The following is a 14,293-nucleotide window of genomic DNA, read 5'->3' on the forward strand; positions in this document are numbered from 1 at the left end:
ACCATGCTGCGCACGACCCCAGAGGACTGCAGCCCACCATGCTGTGCACGACGCCAGAGGACTGCAGCCCACCATGCTGTGCACGACCCCAGAGGACTGCAGCCCACCATGCTGTGCACGACCACAGGGGACTGCAGCTCACCATGCTGTGCACGACCACAGGGGATTGCAGACCACAGGGGATTGCAGCCCACCATGCTGTGCACGACCACAGGGGACTGCAGCTCACCATGCTGTGCAGGACCACAGGGGACTGCAGCCCACCATGCTGTGCACGACCACAGGGGATTGCAGACCACAGGGGATTGCAGCCCACCATGCTGTGCACGACCACAGGGGACTGCAGCTCACCATGCTGTGCACGACCACAGGGGACTGCAGCCCACCATGCTGTGCAGACCACAGGGGATTGCAGCCCACCATGCTGTGCACGACCACAGGGGACTGCAGCCCACCATGCTGTGCACGACCACAGGGGATTGCAGCCCACCATGCTGTGCACGACCACAGGGGACTGCAGCCCACCATGCTGTGCAGACCACAGGGGATTGCAGCCCACCATGCTGTGCACGACCCCAGAACAAAAGCCTGCACATGAGAGCACGGCGCTGAGTCATACTATCCCGGCCGCACAGCAGCGGGTGACTCACGCACTGGATCTAGAACCCTCCACCACACGCGGGAGGAGGCAGCGGGGGCGGCTGCAGCCAATCACGTGCTCATGAAATGACGTAAAAACAAAGGCTGGAGGAGCTGAGGGGACGCCGCTAGGAATGTCGTGACGTCACGAGCGGAGCACTCCACTACTTCCACACACCAGAGATGACGCTCATGTGTTCCCGCCCTTGAGTCACTATTGGCGCCATTTTAGTGTAGGTGCTATTACCGCGCTCTAGTGGACGCTGAGGCACGCCGGCTGTGTACTGTGCAGTATGAGTGTGCCTGCGCTGCCCTGGAGCACCCCGTGAGCACAATGCTTATAGTATAATTCACAGAGGTGCCCGGGGACGTCCCCTCATTAAACATGTCTGCCGCAGCGCTGTAATGAAAGGTGCCACAAGCACTGGCAGCACTCAGCAGGGAGTGGGCGTGGCGGAGCTCGGCGGCCATCATCAATCACTGGCTGCAGACGCTCTTGCGCACTTCCGAAAGCTTCTTCCGATTTTTTTTTTTTACTCCACGAAAACTTTATTGAAAATTCATAAAATAGTCCCAAAATTGCACCACCGCCTTCCTGCATTCTCCGCCTCGGTGTTTGTCTGCTCTCTTCCACTCTCACCGCTGGTTGCTGGAAGGGGGCGGCGGTGGCAAAAACTGCACGGCGAGGTCACACCCGGAAGGAAAAGGAAAAGAGAGCGGCGGGGAAGTGTCAGGACGTGTGCGCAGCGCCGCCAGCACCCGGTGAGTATCATCATCATCAGTGGCTGCGGCGGTCTGTGCGGCTCTGGATCGCAGTGCATCAGATGGAGGGGTATTACACACAGCGGCATTCTCCCCGGATCACGCGCTATATCGGCGGCAGGGGGTCCACGTTCTGCTCCGGGGGCTGAGGACAATACTGTCTCCTGATGACACTGGGCTAGTAATGCTGACTGTCTCCTGATGACACTGGGCTAGCAATGCTGACTGTCTCCTGATGACACTGGGCTAGCAATGCTGACTGTCTCCTGATGACACTGGGCTAGTAATGCTGACCGTCTCCTGATGACACTGGGCTAGTAATGCTGACCGTCTCCTGATGACACTGGGCTAGTAATGCTGACTGTCTCCTGATGACACCGGGCTAGTAATGCTGACTGTCTCCTGATGACACCGGGCTAGTAATGCTGACTGTCTCCTGATGACACCGGGCTAGCAATGCTGACTGTCTCCTGATGACACTGGGCTAGAAATGCTGACTGTCTCCTGATGACACTGGGCTAGTAATGCTGACTGTCTCCTGATGACACTGGGCTAGCAATGCTGACTGTCTCCTGATGACACTGGGCTAGTAATGCTGACCGTCTCCTGATGACACTGGGCTAGTAATGCTGACTGTCTCCTGATGACACTGGGCTAGCAATGCTGACTGTCTCCTGATGACACTGGGCTAGCAATGCTGACTGTCTCCTGATGACACTGGGCTAGTAATGCTGACCGTCTCCTGATGACACTGGGCTAGTAATGCTGACCGTCTCCTGATGACACTGGGCTAGTAATGCTGACTGTCTCCTGATGACACCGGGCTAGTAATGCTGACTGTCTCCTGATGACACCGGGCTAGTAATGCTGACTGTCTCCTGATGACACCGGGCTAGCAATGCTGACTGTCTCCTGATGACACTGGGCTAGAAATGCTGACTGTCTCCTGATGACACTGGGCTAGTAATGCTGACTGTCTCCTGATGACACTGGGCTAGTAATGCTGACTGTCTCCTGATGACACTGGGCTAGTAATGTTGACTGTCTCCTGATGACACTGGGCTAGTAATGCTGACTGTCTCCTGATGACACTGGGCTAGTAATGCTGACTGTCTCCTGATGACACTGGGCTAGTAATGCTGACTGTCTCCTGATGACACTGGGCTAGTAATGCTGACTGTCTCCTGATGACACTGGGCTAGTAATGCTGACTGTCTCCTGATGACACTGGGCTAGTAATGCTGACTGTCTCCTGATGACACTGGGCTAGTAATGCTGACTGTCTCCTGATGACACTGGGCTAGTAATGCTGACTGTCTCCTGATGACACTGGGCTAGTAATGCTGACTGTCTCCTGATGACACTGGGCTAGTAATGCTGACTGTCTCCTGATGACACTGGGCTAGTAATGCTGACTGTCTCCTGATGACACTGGGCTAGTAATGCTGACTGTCTCCTGATGACACTGGGCTAGTAATGCTGACTGTCTCCTGATGACACTGGGCTAGTAATGCTGACTGTCTCCTGATGACACTGGGCTAGTAATGCTGACTGTCTCCTGATGACACTGGGCTAGTAATGCTGACTGTCTCCTGATGACACTGGGCTAGTAATGCTGACTGTCTCCTGATGACACTGGGCTAGTAATGCTGACTGTCTCCTGATGACACTGGGCTAGTAATGCTGACTGTCTCCTGATGACACTGGGCTAGTAATGCTGACTGTCTCCTGATGACACTGGGCTAGTAATGCTGACTGTCTCCTGATGACACTGGGCTAGTAATGCTGACTGTCTCCTGATGACACTGGGCTAGTAATGCTGACTGTCTCCTGATGACACTGGGCTAGTAATGCTGACTGTCTCCTGATGACACTGGGCTAGTAATGCTGACTGTCTCCTGATGACACTGGGCTAGTAATGCTGACTGTCTCCTGATGACACTGGGCTAGTAATGCTGACTGTCTCCTGATGACACTGGGCTAGTAATGCTGACTGTCTCCTGATGACACTGGGCTAGTAATGCTGACTGTCTCCTGATGACACTGGGCTAGTAATGCTGACTGTCTCCTGATGATGACACTGGGCTAGTAATGCTGACTGTCTCCTGATGATGACGACATTGGGCTAGTAATGCTGACTGTCTCCTGATGATGACACTGGGCTAGTAATGCTGACTGTCTCCTGATGATGACACCGGGCTAGTAATGTTGACTGTCTCCTGATGATGACACCGGGCTAGTAATGCTGACTGTCTCCTGATGATGACCCTGGGCTAGTAATGCTGACTATCTCCTGATGATCCAATATCAAAAATTACCGCACACTTGAAGCTGGTATGATGCAAATATATAACAAGTTTATTGTGTTCACAAAACAGGTTGCCACAAAAAGGAAACAAAAAGTGCAGATAGAAACCCAACGTTTCGACCCTCCCGGGCCTTATTCATGGGGTTACTTGATGCACGCTAGGATACATATGTAGGTGGCAGGCATAGGGTAGGAGGGCAAGTCCCTTGGTATACAGTTAGGGCCAGAAATATTTGGACAGTGACACAATTTTCGCGAGTTGGGCTCTGCATGCCACCCCATTGGATTTGAAATGAAACCTCTACAACAGAATTCAAGTGCAGATTGTAACATTTAATTTGAAGGGTTGAACAAAAATATCTGATAGAAAATGTAGGAATTGTACACATTTCTTTACAAACACTCCACATTTTAGGAGGTCAAAAGTAATTGGACAAATAAACATAACCCAAACAAAATATTTTTATTTTCAATATTTTGTTGCAAATCCTTTGGAGGCAATCACTGCCTTAAGTCTGGAACCCATGGACATCACCAAACGCTGGGTTTCCTCCTTCTTAATGCTTTGCCAGGCCTTTACAGCCGCAGCCTTCAGGTCTTGCTTGTTTGTGGGTCTTTCCGTCTTAAGTCTGGATTTGAGCAAGTGAAATGCATGCTCAATTGGGTTTAGATCTGGAGATTGACTTGGCCATTGCAGAATGTTCCACTTTTTGGCACTCATGAACTCCTGGGTAGCTTTGGATGTATGCTTGGGGTCATTGTCCATCTGTACTATGAAGCGCCGTCCAATCAACTTTGCAGCATTTGGCTGAATCTGGGCTGAAAGTATATCCCGGTACACTTCAGAATTTATCCGGCTACTCTTGTCTGCTCTTATGTCATCAATAAACACAAGTGACCCAGTGCCATTGAAAGCCATGCATGCCCATGCCATCACGTTGCCTCCACCATGTTTTACAGAGGATGTGGTGTGCCTTGGATCATGTGCCGTTCCCTTTCTTCTCCAAACTTTTTTCTTCCCATCATTCTGGTACAGGTTGATCTTTGTCTCATCTGTCCATAGAATACTTTTCCAGAACTGAGCTGGCTTCTTGAGGTGTTTTTCTGCAAATTTAACTCTGGCCTGTCTATTTTTGGTATTGATGAATGGTTTGCATCTAGATGTGAACCCTTTGTATTTACTGTCATGGAGTCTTCTCTTTACTGTTGACTTAGAGACAGATACACCTACTTCACTGAGAGTGTTCTGGACTTCAGTTGATGTTGTGAACGCGTTCTTCTTCACCAAATTAAGTATGCGGCGATCATCCACCACTGTTGTCATCCGTGGACACCCAGGCCTTTTTGAGTTCCCAAGCTCACCAGTCAATTCCTTTTTTCTCAGAATGTACCCAACTGTTGATTTTGCTACTCCAAGCATGTCTGCTATCTCTCTGATGGATTTTTTCTTTTTTTTCAGCCTCAGGATGTTCTGCTTCACCTCAATTGAGAGTTCCTTTGACCGCATGTTGTCTGCTCACAGCAACAGCTTCCAAATGCAAAACCACACACCTGGAATCCACCCCTGACCTTTTAACTACTTCATTGATTACAGGTTAACGAGGGAGACGCCTTCAGAGTTAATTGCAGCCCTTAAAGTCCATTGTCCAATTACTTTTGGTCCCTTGAAAAAGAGGACGCTATGCATTACAGAGCTATGATTCCTAAACCCTTTCTCCGATTTGGATGTGGAAACTATCATATTGCAGCTGGGAGTGTGCACTTTCAGCCCACATTATATATATATAATTGTATTTCTGAACATGTTTTTGTAAACAGCTAAAATAACAAAACTTGTGTCACTGTCCAAATATTTCTGGCCCTAACTGTATAAGCTGTCGCTTAACCTGGAACAGGCTGGGAATATGCTGTTTTGTAATGCAAAGCGATAGTGGCACACAGAGGCTCTGACATCCGTAGTGGGCCTGTGTATAGCTGGATGACCCGTGCGGGCAGCACTCCTGAGGCTTGTAGTGACGTGAATGGAGGGTGCTGGATGAGCGCACTACAAGCCTCAGGAGTGCTGCCCACACGGGTCATCCAGCTATACACAGGCCCACTACGGATGTCAGAGCCTCTGTGTGCCACTATCGCTTTGCATTACAAAACAGCATATTCCCAGCCTGTTCCAGGTTAAGCGACAGCTTATATACCAAGGGACTTGCCCTCCTACCCTATGCCTGCCACCTACATATGTATCCTAGCGTGCATCAAGTAACCCCATGAATAAGGCACGGGAGGGTCGAAATGTTGGGTTTCTATCTGCACTTTTTGTTTCCTTTTTGTGGCAACCTGTTTTGTGAACACAATAAACTTGTTATATATTTGCATCATACCAGCTTCAAGTGTGCGGTAATTTTTGATATTGGACTGTTTTGGACCACACGGTCTGTTTTACCAGCACCTACTTACCTCTGTCCTGAGTGCACACCATTATTTCCTTTATCTCCTGATGATGACACTGGGCTAGTAATGCTGACCGTCTCCTGATGATGACACTGGGCTAGTAATGCTGACTGTCTCCTGATGATGATGACGACAGTGGGCTAGTAATGCTGACCGTCTCCTGATGATGATGACGACACTGGGCTAGTAATGCTGACTGTCTCCTGATGACGACACCGGACTAATAATGCTGACCGTCTCCTGATGATGAATCATAGAATGGTTGAATTGGAAGGGACCTCCTGGGTCATCTGGTCCAACCCCCTGCTCAATGCAGGATTCACTAAATCATCCCAGACAGATGTCTGTCCAGTCTCTTTTTGAAGACTTCTTTTGAAGGAGAACTCGCCACCTCTCGTGGCAGCCTGTACCACTCATTGATCACCCTAATCTGTGTCTCCTCCCATTCAGTTTCATCCCATTGCTTCTAATCTTTCCTTGTGCAAATGAAAATAAAGATGATCCTTCTACAATGTGACAGCCCTTGAGATATTTGTAGACAGCTATTAAGTCTCCTCTCAGTCTTCTCTTTTGCAAGCTAAACATTCCCAAATCCTGTAACCTTTCCTCACAGGACATGGTTTGCAGACCTGTCACCATTCTGGTAGCTCTTGTCTGAACTTGCTCCAGTTTGTTGATGTGTTTTTTTTAAAAATGTGATGCCCAAAAGTGGACACAATATTCCAGATGAGGTCTGACCAAAGCGGAGTAGAGGCCAATAATGACTTCACGTGATCTAGACTGTATGCTTCTGTTAATACATCCCAGAATTGTATTTGCCCTTTTTGCTGCTGCATCACACTGTTGACTCATGTTAAGTTTATGATCTATTAGTATACCCAAGTCTTTTTCACATGTGCTGTTGTGCCATATTCTTCCCATTCTGTATATGCCTTTTTCATTTTTATTGCCCAGATGTAGTACTTTGCATTTTTTCCGTTTAAAAATTATTCTATTAGTTGCTGCCCACTCTTCCAGTTTGTTTATATCTTTTTGAATCCCCTCTTCTCTAGTATTAGATATCCTTCCTAGCTTTGTGTCATCAGCAAATTTAATCAGTTTACCCTCAATTCCTTCATCTAAATTATTGATAAAAATGTTCAACAATACAGTGCCTAGGACAGAACCCTGTGGTACCCCACTTGAGACCTTCCAACTGGATGTGCAGCCATTTACGACCACTCTTTGGGTCCAATCACTAAGCCAGTTATGAATCCACCTAACAGTTGTCCATTCCATACTTAGTCATTTTTTTTCAATAAAGATTGTGTGAGATACTTTGTTAAATGCTTTGCTGAGGTCAAGATGTACGATATCTACCACATTTCCCTGATCCACCCAGTCAGTGATTCTGTCATGGAAGGAAATTAAGTTAGTCTGACATGAATTATTACAAACCCACGCTGACTGTTTAATCAATTCATTCTTATCCAGGTACTTGCATAAATGTTGTTTAATAATTTGTTCAAAAATCTTTCCTGGTATAGATGTCAGACTCACCGGCCTATAGTTCCCTGGGTCCACCTTCTTCCCTTTTTTGAAGATCGGAACAACATTTAGGGTATGTGCACACGTCAGGATTTCTTGCAGAAATTTTCCTGACAAAAACCGGGCATTTCTGCCAGAAATCCGCATGCGTTTTTACCGCGATTTTACAGCGATTTTGACGCCTTTTTTGTGCGTTTTTTCCCAAATGCATAGAATTGCGGGAAAAACGCAGAAAATCCGCAAAAATAATGAACATGCTCATTTTTTTTTTACTGCGATGCGTTTTTTTCGCGGAAAAAAACACATCCATGTGCACAAAACATGCAGAATGCATTCTAAATGATAGAATGCATAATGTATGCGTTTTTAATGAGTATTTATAGCATTTTTAGCGCGAAAAAACCTGTACGTGTGCACATACCCTTACTCTCCTCCAGTCTTCTGGGACTTCTCCTGTTCTCTAAGAATTTTCAAAGATTATGGAGAGTGGTTCAAAAATTTCTTCTGTTATCTCCTTCAGTACTCTGGGGTGTAATTCATCTGGACCCGGAGACTTGAATTCATTTATGTTACCTAAGTGTTTCCTCACTATCTTTCTGTTTGTAGATATCCTGGATTCTTCTATTCCCTTAATAGAACAGTGAAAATCAGTTGATGTTAGATTTTTTTTCTGAGAGAAAACAGATGCAAAATAGGACTTTAAAAGTTCGGCCTTCTCAACATCCTTTCTCACCAGTTCCTCATTTTCATTCTGTAAAAATCCTATAGCATCTTTGACTTTTTTTGACATATCCCCAAAATACTTTTTTTATTGCTTTTGACGTCTCTTGCAAGCCTTAATTCATTGTCAGCTTTAGAAAACCTGATTTGTGCCCTGCAGGATCTGCCGACAGCATTATAGTCTTCTTTAGATATGCTTCCCTCTTTCCATTTGATAAACATTTTCTTCCTTTTTATTATGTGTTTTAAGTTTTGTGTTCATCCATCCTGGTTTCCTTAAATGCTTCTTATTCTTCTTTTCGGAATTGTTAACGATTGTGCTTTGAGAACCTCATTTTTCAAGATTTTCCATCCTGACACTTGGCTAATAATGCTGACTGTCTCCTGATGATGATAATCTTTATTTATATAGCACCAACATATTCCGCAGCGCTTTACAGTTTAACCTTTTCAAAACACAACAGTCATAAGTACCGTAACAACGTTAACCATACAATCATTAAAGCAAAATAAGACGACCCTGCTCATGAGAGCTTACAATCTACAATGAGGTCGGGGAGATACAAGGTAGAGGTCTGCATTTACAATGATCTATCTACACTGATGGTCCAGCCATCTTGAAGGAGTGAGGGATAGATGGAGCTGGTGAATGGGCTAAACACGCACAGTTACACATAAAATGACTTTGATTAGGGAACGTGATAGGCTGCTTTGAATAATTGTGTTTTGAGGGAGTGCCTAAAATTATGCAAATTGTGGATAGTCCTAATTTCTTGGGACAGAGCATTGCAGAGGATTGGCACAGCACGGGAGAAGTCTTGGAGTCGGGAGTGGGAGATACGGATGAGTGCAGAGGTTAGTCGAAAATCATTTGCAGAGCACAGCGATCGGCTAGGCCGATAGACAGAAATGAGGGAGGAGATGTAAGGGGGTGCCGCACTGTGGAAAGCTTTGTGGGTGAGAACAAGTACTTTGAATTGGATCCTATAATGAATGGGCAGCCAGTGTAACGACTGGCGAAGAGCGGACATGTCTGAATACTGATTAGCCAGATGGATGACCCTGGCTGCTGCATTAAGGATGGACTGGAGAGGGGAAAGTCAACTAACAGGGAGGCCAATTAATAGTGTTGCAGTAGTCCAGGCGGGACTGGATCAGGGCGACAGTGAGGGTCTTTGTTGTTTCCGTGGAGCGAAAAGGCAGATTCTAGAGATGTTGTTTAGGTGTAAGCGGCAAGAGATTGTATATGGGATGTGAAGGAGAGATCGGAGTCAAACATAACACCCAGACAGCGCCCCTGCTGCCGTGGTGTTATTATGGTGCCACCCACGGAGAGGGAAATGTCAGATTTAGGCTGGTTTCACACTTGCTTTGGGCAGAGTTGTAGAGGGCTGCTTGGTTCCTCTGTTAAGCCCCGCCCACTGCCGCACCTCTTCCATTCAGCTCCGCCTACGTGGGCATGCATTCTGCGTAGGCAGAGGCATCCGTATACATTCACATGGCCTGTGTACCCAATGTTAAAGATAGGTGCGCAGGACGCATGCCGACATAGGTGGAGCTGAATGGAAGAGGTGCTGCAGTGGGCAGGGCTGAACAGAGGAAGTACGCAGCCCTCGGCAGCACTGTCCAACGCAAGTGTGAAACCAGCCTTAGGGAGGATAGTAGACAGCAGGAGCAGAAGAAGTTCAGTTTTGGAGAGGTTGAGTTTCAGATAAAGAGTGGACATGATGTTGGAGACTGCAGACAGTCAGTGGCGTTCTGTAGTACAGCGGGGGTAAGGTCAGGGGATGACGTGTATAGTTGTGTCATCATCGTAAAGATGGTACTGAAAGCAAAATCTGCTGATGGTCTGTCCAATTGGGGCCGTGTAGCGAGAGAAGAGAAGGGGGCCAAGGACTGAGCCCTGAGGTACCCCAACAGTGAGAGGAAGAGGAGATGAAGTGGAGCCAGAGAACAGAACACTGAAGGAACGGTCAAAAAGATAGGAAGAGAACCAGGAGAGAGCAGTGTCCTTAATGCCAAGTGACTGTAGCCTAGGGAGTAGGAGACGGTGGTCAACAGCGTCGAAAGCTGCAGAAAGGTCGAGAAGTATGAACAGAAATGATGATAACACTGGGCTAATAATGCTGACCATCTCCTGATGATGATGAAACATGGCTAGTAATGCTGACAGTCTCCTGATGATGATGAAACATGGCTAGTAATGCTGACCGTCTCATGATGATGACGACACCGGGCAAGTAATGCTGACCGTCTCCTGATGATAATGACAGCGGGCAAGTAATTCTGACTGTATGTTGATGATGACGACATCGGGCTAATAAAGCTGACCGTCTCCTGATGATGATGACACCAGGCTAGTAATGCTGACCGTCTCCTGATGATGACGACACCGGGCTAGTAATGCTGACCATCTACTGATGATGACGACACCGGGCTAGTAATGCTGACCGTCTCCTGATGATGACGACATAGGGCTAGTAATGCTGACCGTCTCCTGATGATGACGATACAGGGCTAGTAATGCTGACCGTCTCCTGATGATGACACTGGGCTAGTAATGCTGACCGTCTCCTGATGTTGACGACATCGGGCCAATACTGACTGTCTCCTGATGACGACGACGACACTGGGCTAGTAATTCTATCTCCTGATGATGTCACTGGGCTAGTAATGCTGACCGTCTCCTGATGATGACGACACTAGGCTAGTAATGCTGACTGTCGCCTGGCAATACTGTGGTAATTTGCTGGAGCGGTGGACATATTCTCCCTTGTGTTTTCTGCCCTGTAAGGTTGGTTCCATCACTGTCAGTTGTGTGATGTCACACAGAACGAATGGCACTAGGTGTCTGGCCAAATCAAGTGATACAGAGTTTGATCCGTATTGACCTTTAAAAATAGTTGTTTTTCGCTGCTGGGAAACTGGTGCTCTGCATCATATAACAATTAGTGTATCAATAGCAAATTAGAAAAGATGCGGCACTCACCCAGTTGTAGTGAAGAAAATGTCCTTTTAATTCACCATCCAAGTGATGGTGCACCCTCACGCACACCTGCCGTCTTCAAGTAAAATGTCTGAAACCGTTGGATGGTGAATAAAAAGGACATTTTCTTCACTCCAACTGGGTGAGTGCCGCATCTTTTCTAATTTGCTATTGTTACAAATAATCCATCCCAATATGCTGTTAGGGACTTGGATACAGGGGTAACATAGTTTGCGCTGCCCCCTATAAGGCTACTTTCACACTTGCGTCGGTACGGGTCTGTCGCTAAGCGTCGGCACGACGTACCGACACACGTTGTGAAAATTTGGCATGACGTGGGCAGCGGATGCAGTTTTTCAACGCATCCGCTGCCCATTCTAAAGTGCTGGGGAGGAGGGGGCGGAGTTCCGGCCGCGCATGCGCGGTAGGAAATGGCGGATCCGACGTACGAAAAAACGTTATATTGAACGTTTTTTCGTGCTGACGGTCCGCCAAAACACGACGCATCCAGTGCACGACAGACGCAACGGATGGCCATCCATCACAATCCGTCGCTAATACAAGTCTGTGGGAAAATGCAGGATCCGGCATTCTCAAAAAAACAACGGATTGTGACTGTCACGGATCCATTCTCCGTGGTGTCACTTATTTGTCATGTGCCTGCTCTCACACGTGACTTGGGGTTGTGCCTGCAAGGGTTAATCTATCTCCCCCCACTCTCAGTCCCAGCATTCAACCTCTGTCCTATGCTGTAATGGGAGCATAAATCACACGCCAACCCAGGCCACACACCCGCTCATACGCGCTGCCACCACTCATCGAATACACGGGCGATGAGTCCCGGAACTAACAATACTAATAAAAAATATGTCTATCACTCATAAGGCTCACACACCTTTTAGTCCATGGATTCTTTTAGAACATTCAAGGTTCAACTTGTTAAAGTTTTATACTTTAATAGCAAAAGGTTAATAAAAGATAATAAGACATACAACTTATGCAAAACAGTGTCAAAATAAACAGGAGAAAACTTACAGAAATCATCTAACTGGTAGTTTGCTTTCTGCTCCCTGAGGGGGGGTAAATGGAGTTGATGGAACACATCAGCTTCTCTGGCTGCCCTCACATGTGAACACAATTCTCTGTCTGCAGCCTAAATTTATAACTTTGGTCTGAGGTCAGGTTTCTAGACCGGCCTCTCAGGTTAATATCATAATTGTGTTCTGTTTGATTGGGCACGGCCACTCTACTAATGAATATATATTATTTTCCTCTGGAGACACTTGTGATGTGGTTCCCAGGGATAGCTAGCCCTCAGGCCGCAATTAGCGTCTCCCCTCCAAGACCTGGAAGATGCCAAATGTTGCTTTTCTTCTCGGCCCTAGCTAGACCCCCTGGTGAGATATGGAAACAGAATTTCTACTAGTCCCAAGGAAGTACCTATTAACACCTAGGTGCGACTTGCCTTTAGGACAGATGTTACATTATCACTAGCCACACATATAACCCTAGACATTATATATATATATATATATATATATATATATATATATATATATATATATATATATATATATATATATATATATATATATATATATATATATATATTATTTTTTTTTTTTTTCACCACAGTGACGGAAGGTGAAAAACGCAAGTGTGAACGTAGCCTAAGACAGCATTATTTCAGTGTGGTATGTTATGTCAGCAGTCTATTACCAATGTGTTTAATGTCCAGTATTTTTTGAGAGTTGATATCCTAATATTTGCAGTGTTGAGGACCCTCGTCCCGCCCACCAATAATTGGTGGTATTCTAATTATTGCGGTAAGGAGAATCTTATCATCAGTGACTGGAGGGCACATACACCGGACTTGTATCCCAGCGAATCCCTCGTTGGCTGCATTCTGTGAGGCTAGATGAGCCCGATTCCCTGCAGCCGGAGGAGCCCAATTTTTCTAGAAGTCAGGAGGCCCTATAAACATCAGATAGTTGCTGACATTTATCTTAAATGTCACTCGTCATGCTGTCTAAACTGTGGGCACCATGAATCCGCCTGCATGCAGGATTGCAGCAACGTATGCTTTCTCAGAAACACTATGGCAATTGAAAGAAAACATTGAAGATCTGGCTGGGGCCTATAGGGAGAGACTTGCTGAGTCTGGCACAGCCGCTGGCCGCTTATCTCTGCTGCATCCAGTTGCTGGTGACACCAGCAGCAGGAGGCCAGACAAGTAGCGGGAGCACCACCAGTAATGTGATTTAGGCTATGTGCACACGTCAGGATTTCTGGCAGAAATTTTCCTGGCAAAAACCTGACATTTCTGCCAGAAATCCACATGCGTTTTTTTCCACGCGTTTTTGGTGCGATTTTTGTGCGTTTTTTTCCAAATGCATAGAATCGCGGGAAAAACGCAGAAAATCAGCAAAACTAATAAACATGATGCTTTTTTTTACCGCAATGCGTTTTTTTCTCGGAAAAAAACGCGTCGTGCACAAAAATTGCAGAATGCATTCTAAATGATAGGATGCATATGTCTGCAGTTTCTAATGCGTTTTTAACGCAAAAAAACCTGAACGTGTGCACATACCCTTAAAGCTTACTTAGCACACTACCCTGATCAGGGAAATAGCCCCATACAAACTGCATCTATCTCCATGACTTAAGGAATTACCAACGACGTATTGAATAAGACCTGGGACAGGGCGAAACGTCACTCAAATATAGTCGCTTTAGAATTGTTCCTGCGCTTTACCGATTTCTTCTGTTCCCATGAACTGTAAATAAATATTGTATTTTTGCGGTGATGTCAAAAAATAGTGCGGTGAATTTTCATTGACTAGAAAAGAACTATAGAAGTCGAACAAGTGCGGGGCCGCACTGGACATGTCTTGTCTCTCTCTGTT

General features: G+C 46.4%; 1 protein-coding gene across 1 annotated transcript in view; it reads left to right on the plus strand.

Annotated features, from left to right (window-relative positions):
- Positions 1-1,174: 1,174 nt before the first annotated feature.
- KBTBD2 (kelch repeat and BTB domain containing 2) overlaps positions 1,175-14,293 on the plus strand; it is a 56,585-nt gene continuing 43,466 nt past the window's right edge. Inside the window, exon 1 of the mRNA XM_069730284.1 lies at positions 1,175-1,401. The gene's annotated coding sequence lies outside the window, so the exon portion shown is untranslated. The remainder of the gene's footprint in view (positions 1,402-14,293) is intronic.

The sequence above is a fragment of the Ranitomeya imitator genome, chromosome 6, assembly GCF_032444005.1.
Source record: "Ranitomeya imitator isolate aRanImi1 chromosome 6, aRanImi1.pri, whole genome shotgun sequence".
Lineage (NCBI taxonomy): Eukaryota > Metazoa > Chordata > Amphibia > Anura > Dendrobatidae > Ranitomeya > Ranitomeya imitator.